The sequence below is a fragment of the Anthonomus grandis genome, chromosome 8, assembly GCF_022605725.1.
Source record: "Anthonomus grandis grandis chromosome 8, icAntGran1.3, whole genome shotgun sequence".
Taxonomy (NCBI): domain Eukaryota; kingdom Metazoa; phylum Arthropoda; class Insecta; order Coleoptera; family Curculionidae; genus Anthonomus; species Anthonomus grandis.
Genome location: NC_065553.1, coordinates 30,644,679 through 30,658,609, shown reverse-complemented (window position 1 = coordinate 30,658,609; position 13,931 = coordinate 30,644,679). Strand labels below are relative to the sequence as shown.

Sequence of the window (13,931 nt, the reverse complement as noted above, 5' to 3'; positions counted from 1 at the left end):
AAAGTTGCATTATTTTGGACCACTGTATATGTGGCCGGCGGGTTGGCCTCCTCTTTCCAGACACCCTGTATATCGAGAGTATATATAATTAATATATACAATTAAATTGTCTTCATTCACATAACAAGTTACAACTTTTACAATTTTCATTCGATTTACGAACTTAATTAAAAAGAATTAAGCATAGTTAAAAAATTTTAGCAGAACCTTTCAAGATTGCAGGTAAAATAGCTGAACTATGACACAAAAAACAGGTTCCTTGCAAACATCTTCAAAAAGGTTCTTTGAAAATAAAGATGTCAAATTCGGTTTCAGGGACCTCAAATTAGTCTTTAAAACCTCTTTTTGCCGAGCTTTATTTTTAAGAGTAAAAATGTGTAAAATAGTGATTACAGCGGCAGTGCTTAACGGATTAAGGGTGTCAATAATGCTGTCATGTTTATAAATCCACCTTTAAGATTGATGTGATACTGAAACCGATGCGAAAAACTTAATCAAAAACTGGTACAAAGGCAACTACTTGAGATTATTGAAAAACCCTTATTGTTAGTTAGAATAAACCTACGAGGACTTATTTTGTTGTAAAAAGATCTATAACTTTCGTTATTTTTCCTTGTTTAACCTCTTAAGCAATATACATTTTTTTCACTATCGGTTTATGATATACTCAGTAATATACTGATCCACTCTCAAATACATACGCTCCACAATATTAAATCATTCCTTCCCTTCCTTTCACTGTAAATTTTGATTCATAACCCCTTTTCCACAGCTGTTTGCTTCCATCGAGACTTTATGTGTATATGTATAAACCATGTTGATATACGAGCGCTCTTTATGCAGGTGCAGTGTAGAGCTAAAAATGTTTTAAATAATATGAAATCTTCATTGATGGAGCAGCCTGTACTCGAGCACATACATTTTTTATTATCGGCCATTTGTTTTTGCATCGAACTTTTGTTTAGCGGTAAAAATTAAAATTAAATATGGAGGGAATAGCATTACTGGAAAATGGATTGTTTGATGTATTTTGAATTGTTTTTATAAAGTACAAGCAAATTGAATTTGTATGAAATACGAAATATCTCTAAAACGGCAAAATAGGAGTAACATGTTTGTATTATATAGATGTATACTCTAGCTATTCTGAATTAAATAATTCGAAAAGAATATAGGTGTAAAAAATATTTAAAAAGAGTTTTACCTGCGCCAGAGGCATCATACCATTTTCGAGACTAAATTCATTACATTATTTTAACATAACATAAATTTAATTTTAAAGTAAATTTCATTATCATGTGAATGAAATAATTTGAAAAGAACAGTGCAAAAATATTGGAATTTTATCGCCGACTAACCTCTATCATTTCGTTAATTTTAGAATAACAGAAAAACTAAAAGGGAAATTTTTTATCGCAAATAAAAACTATAATAAAATAGGCGACTTTTTACTTTTTAAAACATATAAATATAAATATACATCATTTAATCATATTTTTTTTTGTGAAAACCTCTTTTTCACAAAGAAGAATTTTGTCTAAAAATTACGATTTAAGCGCTTAAAAACGAATTTTCGCTGGGTAAATTTAACTATAATAATAGCTTTTATTTCCACCAATTATTACTCAATTGCACTAAAATCGACAAAAAAACATTGGTAAAAAATCAGATAAAATACAATAATTATAAGTAAAAGTAACAACGATAATGATAATAATAATAACAATCAATCATAATATCAAATAATATAATAGATTTACTGCTAGTGAACATACAGATCGTGTTATCGTGAGCTACGTATTACCTAAAATAATGGCAACACCGCTTGGTTGCGGCTTGCAGGCGGCGGAATTTTTCGTTTTTATTTTTTGAACCGGGAGTCAGCAGACCTCACTTTGCTGTGTTACTGCACGTTGCATTAATAATTTTTGAGCGTTATTTTCGTGGTTTTTTCACTATGCCTGTTTATATCCCTTCCGAAAGAGTTCAACTAATTAAATGGTTTTATGGAGGCAATTCGGCAGTACAATGTAGAGATTTGTTCAGTGACATTTGAGAATAGACCGATTCCTTGTGCAAAAACGGTTTCAAATGTGGTTTGAGTGATTGTAAAAAATGCCACACAAAACGTCAAGAACCACCTGTTGAAGTGGTCCAGAATATAGAACGGCGGGAAGAAATGGTTTGCAGTACCCTAGAACTTGATTCGACACGGTCCACTAGAAGTGTTGGAAAGGAACTGGGAATGAGCAATAAAACTGTTGCTCGTATCTGGAAAAAATATGGGTACAAATGTTTCAAGTATTCAAAGAAGGAAATATTTCCTGAAGACCAGTGGCGAAGAATGGAATTTTGTGAAACCATGATGGAAAAGGCAAATGAAAACGAATATTTTTTAAAAAATATTTTGCTTTCTGATGAATCTTCTTTTCCATTACATGGCAAACACAATCCTTCCATTGCTCGTTATTGGTCTCAGGAAAACGAGCACAGAAGTTTTCTACCCAGTTTGCCTAGTGCCTTAGTTTGGTACCCAGTATTCTCAGAAATTGAATGTTTGGGCAGGTATTTTGGGCGACAATGTTATAGGGCCATTTTTTATTGATGACACTTTAAACGCCCAAAAGTACCTTGAGTTGCTGCAAAACCAAGTTCTTCCTGCCATTCAAATTCTACCTGATGTAGACCTGGGATCGGTTTATTTTCAGCAAGATGGCTGTCCTGCTCATAACGCGGCTAGGATAAAACAATTTTTAACAAATACTTTTCCTAACCGCCTTTTTAGTGGGACTGGCGATATTAAATGGACTCCTAGATCTCCAGATTTGTTTCCAAATGACTTTTATCTGTGGGGTTACCTTAAGCAGACCATTTACAAGCATGAATTTAGTAGGCCAACAAATTTAGAGGAATTGCGAAATGAAATTGTCGAAGGTGCCAATTCCATTTTACCTGAAACTCTTTTGGAGGTGCGAAATAGCTTTTACGATAGGTTAAGTTTTTGTTTAGCGAAAGAAGGCGGTTTATTTGAGCCTTTTATTTAAAAAATGATATGTTGTTAAGTTTGTTTATTAGAGTTTTATTTCTGATTTTTTATTATATTTTTCTCAGAGTTGATATTTTATTTTTTATTAGAATAACGCTTTAATTTTCATTATGCAAAAGACACCGTATTAAACATTTTAAGATTACAATTCTATGCGGGTTTTACACATTGTCATGTCTGTAAAACCCGCATAGAATAAATATTTTAAAAATGCCTGGATTTTTGCGTAATATTTTAGGACATTTTGTCGCCAAACGACGCAGCTCCCACGAAAGTCAGATGTTTAGATGTTCTACTAATCCCGTCCTCGGGCCGGCCGGGGCGGTACTCTGTCTCAGGCACTCGTATACGCGCGACGTTGCAAAATTTCGCCTCTATGCGTTTTCCTATAAGTAACGAACAAAAACACGATCTATATAAACAGAGTAGTATAAGTAAAATGAGAATAAAATGATTACTTGATGAATTATATTAAATAAAGGTGAGTCTCTACATTTAACAAGACCCTCTGGTAAATGATAGCAATGTATATCACAATTCAAAGCGACACCATTGAAGTTTTTATACATAACAAAAATGAGATCATTTAAAAGATATATATGATTCCGCCCAACTAAGAGCAAAACATGGCACTGATAATAAGGATTCCAAACATAAGAACCATATTCAAGCCTCGATCTTGAAAGGAGGATAGGCGGCAATTCTTTATCACACCACTCAACATACTGGAAGCTCGTGAGAAAACTTCCTCGATATGGTAAATAAATATAAGTTCGCTATCAAATATAATGCCAATATCTGAAATTTGTGCTTTTTGCTCAAGAGATATATCATTAATTTCATAGTCATGATACACCGCTGTCCCAGTTCTATGATACAATACGACACAGCATTTTGTCACATATTAGCTAAGTTGGTTAGTCATACACTAGTCTCTTACAAAGTTAAAACCCTGCTGCAAAAAATATTACAGTCCTTAACGGTGGTAAAAAAAATTACATCGTCAGCGTAGGCCAACCTGTAAGTTTGGCTACCACCGATATGACAGGGAATATTGTTTCCATAATACGAAAGAAGATTTTTTAATAGTAATGTTAAATGGAATTTGTTCTTCATCTGATGTGTTAAAAAAATTAATTCAAAATCATGTTGATACAAACACTTTAGTGATGACAAGCCCTTATACTTATTTAAATCATAATGTTATCTATAATAGTAATAAGGCCCTTTATCGTACTTTTCATGCAAATAATATTAATCTGTATAAGATTTTAGAGTCTAATCACGCCAGTAACTTTGGTTCAGACTTGGCATCATTATTACATGCACATATTTTCAAATATTTTAAAATTAATATTTCATCGAATAAATTGTCTTTGAATCATCAAATTAATGAGTCTGAACTGATTACTGATCGTAAATTGAATTCTTCTTTTTTATAGACATGTCCACGAAGGTTGAAGCTCATTCATGTTCATATTCTACTAGTAAGATTGAAATTAGCTCTTCGAAAAGCTTAAGTATCTTTATTCTTAATATACAATCCCTAAGAAACAAGATGGATGAGCTTCATCTTTTGCTGGACATATGTAATTTTCCTGATATTGTACTTCTGACTGAGCACTGGTTGAGGCCTAGTTAATGTTTTTTAACATCTCATTATGTTCCTATACAAATTTTTGTCGTCAACAATCTATACATGGAGGAACCATGATCTTGGCTAGGCAAACAATTGAAACGATTTTTTGTAATATTGATAAGTATGATAATCTTCTATTAGAGAATGTTTTTGAATTCTCTCTTTCTTTTTGTAAGCGTTTTAATTTATATATTCTTTGTGTTTATACGCCACCTACAGGAGATATTGCTATGTTTCTGGACAAACTTGATTCTCTTTTATCCCAGTTGTCCCTACACTCTAAGGTTATATTGGCTGGTGACATTAATATCAACTACACTGATGAAACCTTGCCACGTACTTCTCTAAGTATTTTAAATTCTTACGACTTGAAAATGCACTTTCTTTCTCCCACACGAATAACTTCTTCATCTGCAACTACAATTGACTATTTCTGTACAAATTTTGATGACGTTTTATGCACAGTACTCCCATCTGGTATTTCCGACCATGAAGCTATTCTTGCTAAAATGCCATATAAAACTGTATTATCTTCATCTCATTATATGGGAAGAATTTTCAGCAGGAGAAATTTCAATGCTTTTTCTGTTGCTACAACTTCGGCAACAAGGCTTCTGACTCACTTACTATTTATTTTTTCAAGTTTTGTGTGATAAGATCAATCACGGCTTTCCTAAAATGAGGCTTAAAACTAAGAAACGAAAACCATGGGTTACAAGAGGCCTTAGAATTTCAGCTAAAAACCTCCGTTTTTTGACTAAATTGTGCAAATATACCCCTATAATATATCATCAGAAATACCGTAGTCTGTACAGAAAGACAATTAAAGCAGCAAAATCTAATTATTATAGGTATCGCTTAAATATGTCATCAAATAGGCAAAGAGAGTGTTAGTCAATTATTAATGATTTTAGACATTGCCATAGAAAAGTATCTGAACCGGAGTTAAGACCTGACATTTTAAACGACTATTATTGTGATATACCTAATATCTTGCTCAACTGCATTCGTAGTAACATTGATCCCTTACACAAGACGGTTGAGCATTCATTTTTCTTTCATCCTGTCGATCTTACCGAAGTAAAAAATGAAATCAAACGCCTAAAAAACCATAAATAATTTAGAGCTGATGGGATATCTTCGAGGTTGTTACTCTTTTTGCCTGATTTAGCCTTAAATGTTTTAGTTTCTGCCATAAATAATTCTTTACATATTCGCATTTTTCTTTCATGTTTAAAAGAGGCAGTGGTTATCTCTCTTCATAAGGGTGGAGATTTGGATCACCCTTGTAATTTCCGTCCCATTTCTATTTTGTCTACCCTCTCTAAGATAGTTAAAAAACTTGCAAAAAGCAGAATTCTGTCCTTTTAACATCATAATGGCATTTTGTCTACAAATCAGTTTGGATTTCAAGCCGGTAAAGGAACTCATGATGCTGTTTTTAGCTTTTTGGAGAGCGTATATGTGTCCTTGAATTCTGGAGAGTCATCGGCGGCAGTTTTGTGATCTATCCAAAGCATTTGACTGTGTGGATCATGGAATACTGTTATCTAAGCTCGATAAATATGGTTTTAGGGGCGTAGCGTTGCGATGGCTTAAGTCCTATATCCAATTACAATAATAACAATATACCTAATGAGTTTAAACTTTTAAATGTAAATAAATTTAACTATAAATTTAGAGAATATCTATTTCAAAAACAACCGTAGGAGGGCATGCCATCATGTACATTGTACATACAGACCTTTAGCCTTAGATTTTATATCAACCAATAAGACTCTTATTATTTTATACAATTTATTGTTTAATAATTTTTGATACATATTTTAAATGGGCTCCTGCATCTATAACCTTATATATTCTTTATATAATCTTAATAATTAATTAAAATACGTATTATTTTTTTGATCTCTCCCGGCAAGATTCTATAAACCTCATTATTGTTATGTTTAACCTATAAGTAGTATATTATAGTTTTATGGAATAAATCTAAATTTTATTATTGTTAGTTTATGTAATTAAAAAAAATCATAATATGCTATTTGTTCTTTTTGTGGTTAAGTTAGAGTAGCCTTAGGGCTAGACTTGGCCATTACTTTAAAATCTTGTATTTATAATGTATATTTATTGAACTAAAAGTTTTTATTATTATTAATATTAATATTATTATTATTATTATTATTATTAATTGATTGGTCAAAAAGTTAAGACAGACGTTTGAAAAAGTATGGCCCAAAAATTCTGCTTCCCAGTGTACCACACCACATATTTAAGCTCCAATGCAGATTCTCTGCAGACCAGTATCGCATATTATGCAGATTTACTCTACCATCCCTATTAAAGGTGACTTCATCGGTCCACAGAATTTTGTATAAAAATTTTCTATTTTGCCGAATCATACCCAACATCCAATGACAATAGTCCAACCTCCGATCGAAGTCTTCCTCTTCTAAGGCCTGATGTAAAGCGACATGATATGGGTGCATTCTAAAATTAATTAAAATTACTGGTAAAAATTAAAATAAATATTATATAAATTCAAATAGGTCAGTATATTGTGACGGTCATTTAAACATACCTATGGTCTTTTAAAATATTTTGAACGGTTGTTCGCGATATGCCAAGTTTAAGGGATTTCCTTGAATGTACCCCAGTACGTAGTTAATATTTTCATGAATTATTCCAATTCGTTGCCGTTGAAATGTAGGTCGAAAATTACCATTGGCTTGTAAGCTAGACACTAATCGGGGAAAAACTCTCACATCGCAAGGACGACACAGAGGTTCCAATCAATAATCTGACTTGACAAAATTATTTGTTTGTTGAAAGTCTTAAAAATATTTTAAAAATTCTTCACGGTGGTATGAATTTATATAAATATTCATGGCAAATAATTATTTTAAGTTTTTGGATAATTTTGCAAAAAATTACAAATTTTGGGTACATTTAGATAATCTGACTTGACAATATCCAACATCGGCTACCATTGATAAAAATTCTTCTTAATATTTATTGCAAATAAATTATGTTAAAGCTGTTGGTTTACTTTAAAACGAACAAAAAATCAGGAAGACAAATACATATGAATTAATTTTTATTAAATATAAAAATTATTAGTAATATTACAAATAACGCATCTTACATTATTTTAGTGTTCATCATCATCATCTTCATTAGTCTCTACGTCTTGGAGTAATTTTAATATATCAGAAGATATACGTCCGTCATGGTGTCCATTCTAGAAAATTTACGGGTATGGTGTTCCCTTAAATTCTTATAGTCTTTGTTGCGGGCCTCTTACGCTTCCTCAAACATCATTTCAACTGGAAATACAGCTTTTTCTATTAGTCGTTCCATGTAACTTACGGATACTTTGTGGCATATGAAAAATACGACCATTCGTATTTTTCAGTACATAACTCTGCTGTGGCAAAACATAACTTTTCAAATTCTTCTAAATTAATCCTATAACCACTGCCAATTTTTCTAAGAATTGTACAAAATCGCCCAATAAGCACCCGATCTACACCCGTAATTTAAAATGCTAATGCTGAATTTTCAAAAAACCTCCTCGCGGTATTACGGTCATTGGTGGTACCGAATCCTGGTTTGAGTATATCGATCAATAAACCCATTTCATTACGAAAGCGATCCTGTATTTTTTTTCTATTTTCAACCTCAGCTTTCTTTTCCTTTCGTATTTGCCATGATTTAATATCTAATCTGTATGAAATATGCAGGAGGTATTCAAAACATTTTATCCAAGCATGTAGGCTTGATAAGCCCAAAGCCTTTGCCGTTTCATTTGTTTTTCTTCTACGAATAAGTTCAAGCTCATTCATTTGGGAAGGGGTTGCACCTTATATATGGCAATTTTGTGCTGCTTTTTTTTAAAAGCACACTACAAATTTTCCATCATTCATAGTTAAGGCAAATTCCTGTTTCACAAAAATTGCGCGCTCTTCTATTTGCACAACTGTTCGGGATAATGCTGCAGTTTGCAATTTTACATTGTCTATTTATTTTTTTGATAAATATGGGTTTTCTTTCTTCAAAAGTATTTTGATAGGATGGCAATATTTTGTGGGTGAAGGACAAGAATTTTGCCACAATATTATTCTTCTTCCTCGACTTGTACTTTGCTAGTAGCTAAATAAGTAGTTAGCTGCAATGGAACCATAGATATGAACGAATCATCCACATCCTCCAGCGTGCTCGAAAATAGCTGCTTAAGCTCAGGAATACCAAGGAGCTGTTTGGTTATTAGACTCCTAATGATACTCTGCTTTCTTCAAAAGATTTGGCTTGAGTGCCTTAACATAGGTGACATCTAGTAACCTTTTAGTTATTCGGGTAGAGATTGTACTTTTAACCAGATTAAAGGCAATGTCTAAAGCTTGTTTAAGAATTATGCCTGGCTCCTGACTTAAGTGGCCTTGATCAGTTAAGTCAGAAATGTCTTAACTGATTTGAAAGTATGTATGATGTCTAGTATAGACTATCCATAAGCTTAAGTTTATAGACCTTTATCAGACTAAGTCTCGATCTCAAAATAGTCCCAGACTTAGGGTTTTAGTTTGTTTCTCTACTTTTTTTTGAGATACTGGACGAGTTCTTTTAATTTATCAGACTAAGTTTAATAAATTATCCTAGATGTACAGGGTCCGGCAAAATGATCTCCCACATTTTGATTTTTAACAAAAACGCCAATGTAAATGCTATTTATATGTTATTTTTATTAACTAAAAATATCCAAGAGAAGAAAAGAGTCCAAGTGGCGACCATTTCTTTCGACACACATTCGAAACTGATTTCTGAAAGTTTCCATTACTCAAGCAGTAATTTGAGGCGATATTCCTGTAATTTCTTGGCGAATTGCTGCTTTCAATTCGTCATGGTTCGGGGAGGATGTTAAAAAACCTTCTCTTTCAGGTAGCCCCAAAGGAAAAAGTCGCATGGGGCAAGATCGGGTGAACGCCCAGGCTACTGAACGTCTCCACGTAACGAGATTACGCGTTCTGGAAATATTTCCCTTAACAGGTCCATTGCCCTTCTTGTCGTATGAGCTGTAGCCCCATCCTGTTGAAACCACACATCCGGAAGTTCCCTATGTTTTAGTTCCAAAAAATTACGTAGCATGTCGACATATCGATCAGCAGTTACGGTAACCGTTACCCCTCCTTCTTCAAAAAAATAAGGACCCCAAACACCAAAACGGTAACACGTTGGCTGTGAAGTGGCCTTTCATGGAGCTGCCGCGGATTTTCTGGTACCCAGTAGCGAATTTTCTGCTTGTTCACACAGCCAGACAAATGGAAATGAGGTGGGCTGAACCTGTAGCTCTAAAATTTGAAACCTACAACAATATTATTTTGCGATCTGGAACTAGATCATGTCTACCAAGCGCGAAGTGAGTATGAAAATTTCTTTGTGTCGTAATCACAGATTCGTTACTTTTGAAAAATGTTTCGATAACGAAAGCACGATGCTCGCCCGTCCAGTTCATGGCAACAACAGAAATGGCAAGGCGCGCGCAGCCAACCGACTACGCTAAGCTGGCTCCCTCTTTAGTGATTCGGGCTCAATGGCGGCGCAAAATGTGGGAGATCATTTTGCCGGACCCTGTATATCATTTTGTCCATTCTATACCATTTTTATTCAACCTGATCACAGATGTTAGCCCCGACTTGGAATTATTTATGTCTTCTTTTTTTATCTTACTTATAAAAATTACGATAAACACGTTTTTATTTATATAAAATTATATTAAAATTATTTAAAAAAATAAGACGACTTTTAAAATTATTAAGCTCTCCTGCAGTAAAGTATATAAACATCAATCATTTTTATTCTTTTACAGAGGCCATAAATCATGCAAATATAAATACATATTGTTTCTGTAAAATCGGATATATTAATGATTAAAGGAAAACCGAAAATATCTTGAAAGTTACATATTTTTATTATGCTTGTTTTTGTTGTAACAATGTTTGTCATTCTTGTAATGTCTTGTTCTGCCGTAAATTACATCTATATAGTTTTAATTTTCCTAAGGATAATTTATCACTTAAAATCTTTTTTAAAAATACACTTGCTTTCCTTTCATAACTATTCAAGACGAGAGTCTGAAAAAAGCAGGTCTATTTTGGTCCGGATAGAGACAATAATAATAGTAGGTTCAAAAATATCACAAATATCACTGGGCCAGCTGGGCCATGTATTTAAGAAATATATACCTGGTTTGTGATCTATTTAGATTTGTCTGTTATGAAAACAGTTGTTAATATAATATCCGGCATGGGAAATGGTAGTTTTGGCTAAGAGAGTGCTAAACTAATAATAGGATAGATTTATTTTTATATTTCACTTTTAGATTTTTCATTTTTTATACAGTTCAAACGTCATTAATTCTAATATCTGATAAATAATTGAAAAAGAAATAGACTTTCATTATAAAATTTTTCTCAGAAATGATTAATAACAAACATACAGGGTGTTAAAGTTAAGAATAATTATTTGTTTATTTATCGTAACTTTTAAACTACCAGCTCAATTTTAATTAAATTTCGCACGCAGGTTATTGTAGTGAATTGTCAATTACTGCTGGAGTCAATTTTTAAAAAAAATTGGCGTAACATACGGAGGGATTTTGTCCTTGTTTGTCTCAAATCTGCGAGGTGATAAAATATTTTTTATAAAAAGTCAACTGTAAGATTCTCCATTTAATTTGAAAAGAAAAGGTACTTTTGCAAAATTATGATTTAAGGCACTGTTTTTAAAATATCTTGATTTAATTGTATAGAAACGCCAGTAAAAATGCGGCAAAAACTAAGAAAAAAAGAAAATTAGGGTTGAATCTTAAATTACTATAGGGTTGAATCTTAAATAGGGTTGAAACTTGTCAAATAAAAAAATTACTTAAGGTAACTTTTAATCATCTTTTATATTCAACGTTTTTACAAATCTAATCCCGATTTCCTTTTTTTTATAAATTTTTGCAACATTTTAGCAGGTATTTCTGAACAATTAAAGTAAGATATTTTAAAAACAATGCGTCAAATCATAATTTTGCAAGAGTAACTTTTTTTTTCAAATTAAATGAAGAATCTAACAGTTGACTTCTTGTAAAAAAATATCTTATCACCTCACAGATTTAAGACAAAAAAGGACCAAGTTCCTCCGTATGTTATGCCACTGGCAATTTTTTTAAAAATTGACTCCACCAGTAATTGAAAATTCACTACAATAACCTGCATGCGAAATTTAATTAAAATTGAGCTGGTAGTTTAAAAGTCATGATAAATAAACAATTAATTATTCTTGAGTTCAACACCCTGTATCTTTATTATTAAACATTTCTGAGAATAATTTTATAATAAAAGTCTATTTCTTTTTAAATTCTCTATCACATATTAAAATTAATAACGTTTAAACTGGAACACCCTGTATAATGTGTCTTTATCCATAGTCTATATCTGTTTTAAACGAGAAATCCTTACTAAATTTAAACTAAGAAAACAATTAATAAAAGTTCTAAGCGAATTATTTTTTTCTGATGTAAGTTATATGGGAGCTGAACTTGCTACATACATAATTACTCGCAGGCGATTCATTTTTGATGGAGACAATTGCTGTAGATGGCGCGCATGTATGTTTTGAAGGTCGTGACTCGAGTATGTTATAAACTGGGTTCCTTATGAACGTGGCATAGTTTTCGTTAAGAGCTTAGTTTCACGCGTGCCGAACGCTATTGCGCAACGTATTGTCATTCGTTTTTTTGTGTAGAAAGGCGTTTAAACTCGGAAATTTTTCTCGTTTTTGGGAAATCAGTTTGGTAGTGAATGCCTGAGTAGGGCTGATGTGTTTAAATAACATTCAAAGATGGCCGCGAAATCGTCGAGAATGTGCCACGTGACCGTCGACCGCGAACCAGCACACACCGGACAACATTTGCCACGCACAAGTTCCTGCGTAGGTACCCAACGTTCCATCAATGCTGCACACTACTCTACTCCTTTGCATACTAACCTTCTGAAAACATACGTGAATCCAGCTTATTGGTTGAAAGCGAAGAGCACTCTAGCACAAAGTGCGATTCATCTTCAGGATAATGCTCACTCATACCGCTTAACACGCTCGATGCAATATCGAAATTGAGGTGAGAGGTACTGAAACACGCTGTTTACAGTCTGGATTTATCATCCAGCAACTACCACTTGTTTGGACCACTGAAAGAAACCCTCGGAGCACAAAAATTCACTTCAACAACGATGAGGTAGAGGAGTTTGCGCATATGGCTATCCGAGTTACCCAAGAAATTCTTCAATACTGGCATTAAAATATACTGGTCTAATATACATGGTGCAAGCAATTTTACTTAAAAAAGATATACTTGAAAAATTTCACTACGATTAACCCTTTTCGAGATAAAGTCAAAGTCAAAATGTACTTTAATTGTTTAAAACAATAAATTTTTGTTTACAAAGTCAATAAAAATACCTTTTTGACCTATAAATAATAAAACAGACAGCATTCTATAAATAAGTATACAAAATAAGAAAACATACAAACATTATTAATAACATTTTTGTCCGTAAATTCAACGTCATATATTAAAATGCAGAAAAGAATAAAAATAAATACATAAAATGCACATATAATTAAAACGAAAATGAATCTTCATAAAATTCCAATAAAGAATAATATGCCTTCCCAACTAAGAGTGTATGCAGTCGCTGTCTAAATATATTAAATGACGTTGCCTCTATAATGTCACCTACCACGTAAGGTGACCTTTATGCCTTCATAGATGATTCTGCGTCAAGGTAGATGTAGGGATAGACAAATGTCTGTTGTTTACTTGACGTGTTACGTATCTGGGATTTTCGGCCATGAATTTATGACGATGTTTGTATGAGATGCTAGTCACTTCCAGGATATAGATACTCGTGACAAGAACACTCTCTTTGATGAACAGAGGTCTACAAGACTCTCTGGGTTTTGCCCTGGAAATAAACCGGAGAGCCCGTTTTTGCAGAATTAGGATTGACTTGATAAGATAATGGCTAGCATTTCCCCAGAAACAAATACCATACCTAATACGCTACTCAATCAACGCAAAAGAAACAGCTCTACCAACCGATGCACCAAGTTCTTCAGTTAACTTTACCGCATAACAGCCTGAAGATAACGAAAGATCAGCAATATGCTCTCCAAAAGCAAGATTTTTATCTTTGTGGTGTTGTG

At 32.9% G+C, this 13,931-nt stretch overlaps 1 protein-coding gene across 1 annotated transcript in view; it reads left to right on the top strand.

The window, feature by feature from the left end:
- LOC126739179 (E3 ubiquitin-protein ligase TRIM9-like) overlaps positions 1 to 13,931 on the top strand; it is a 389,371-nt gene that overhangs the window by 44,703 nt on the left and 330,737 nt on the right. The window lies entirely within an intron of this gene.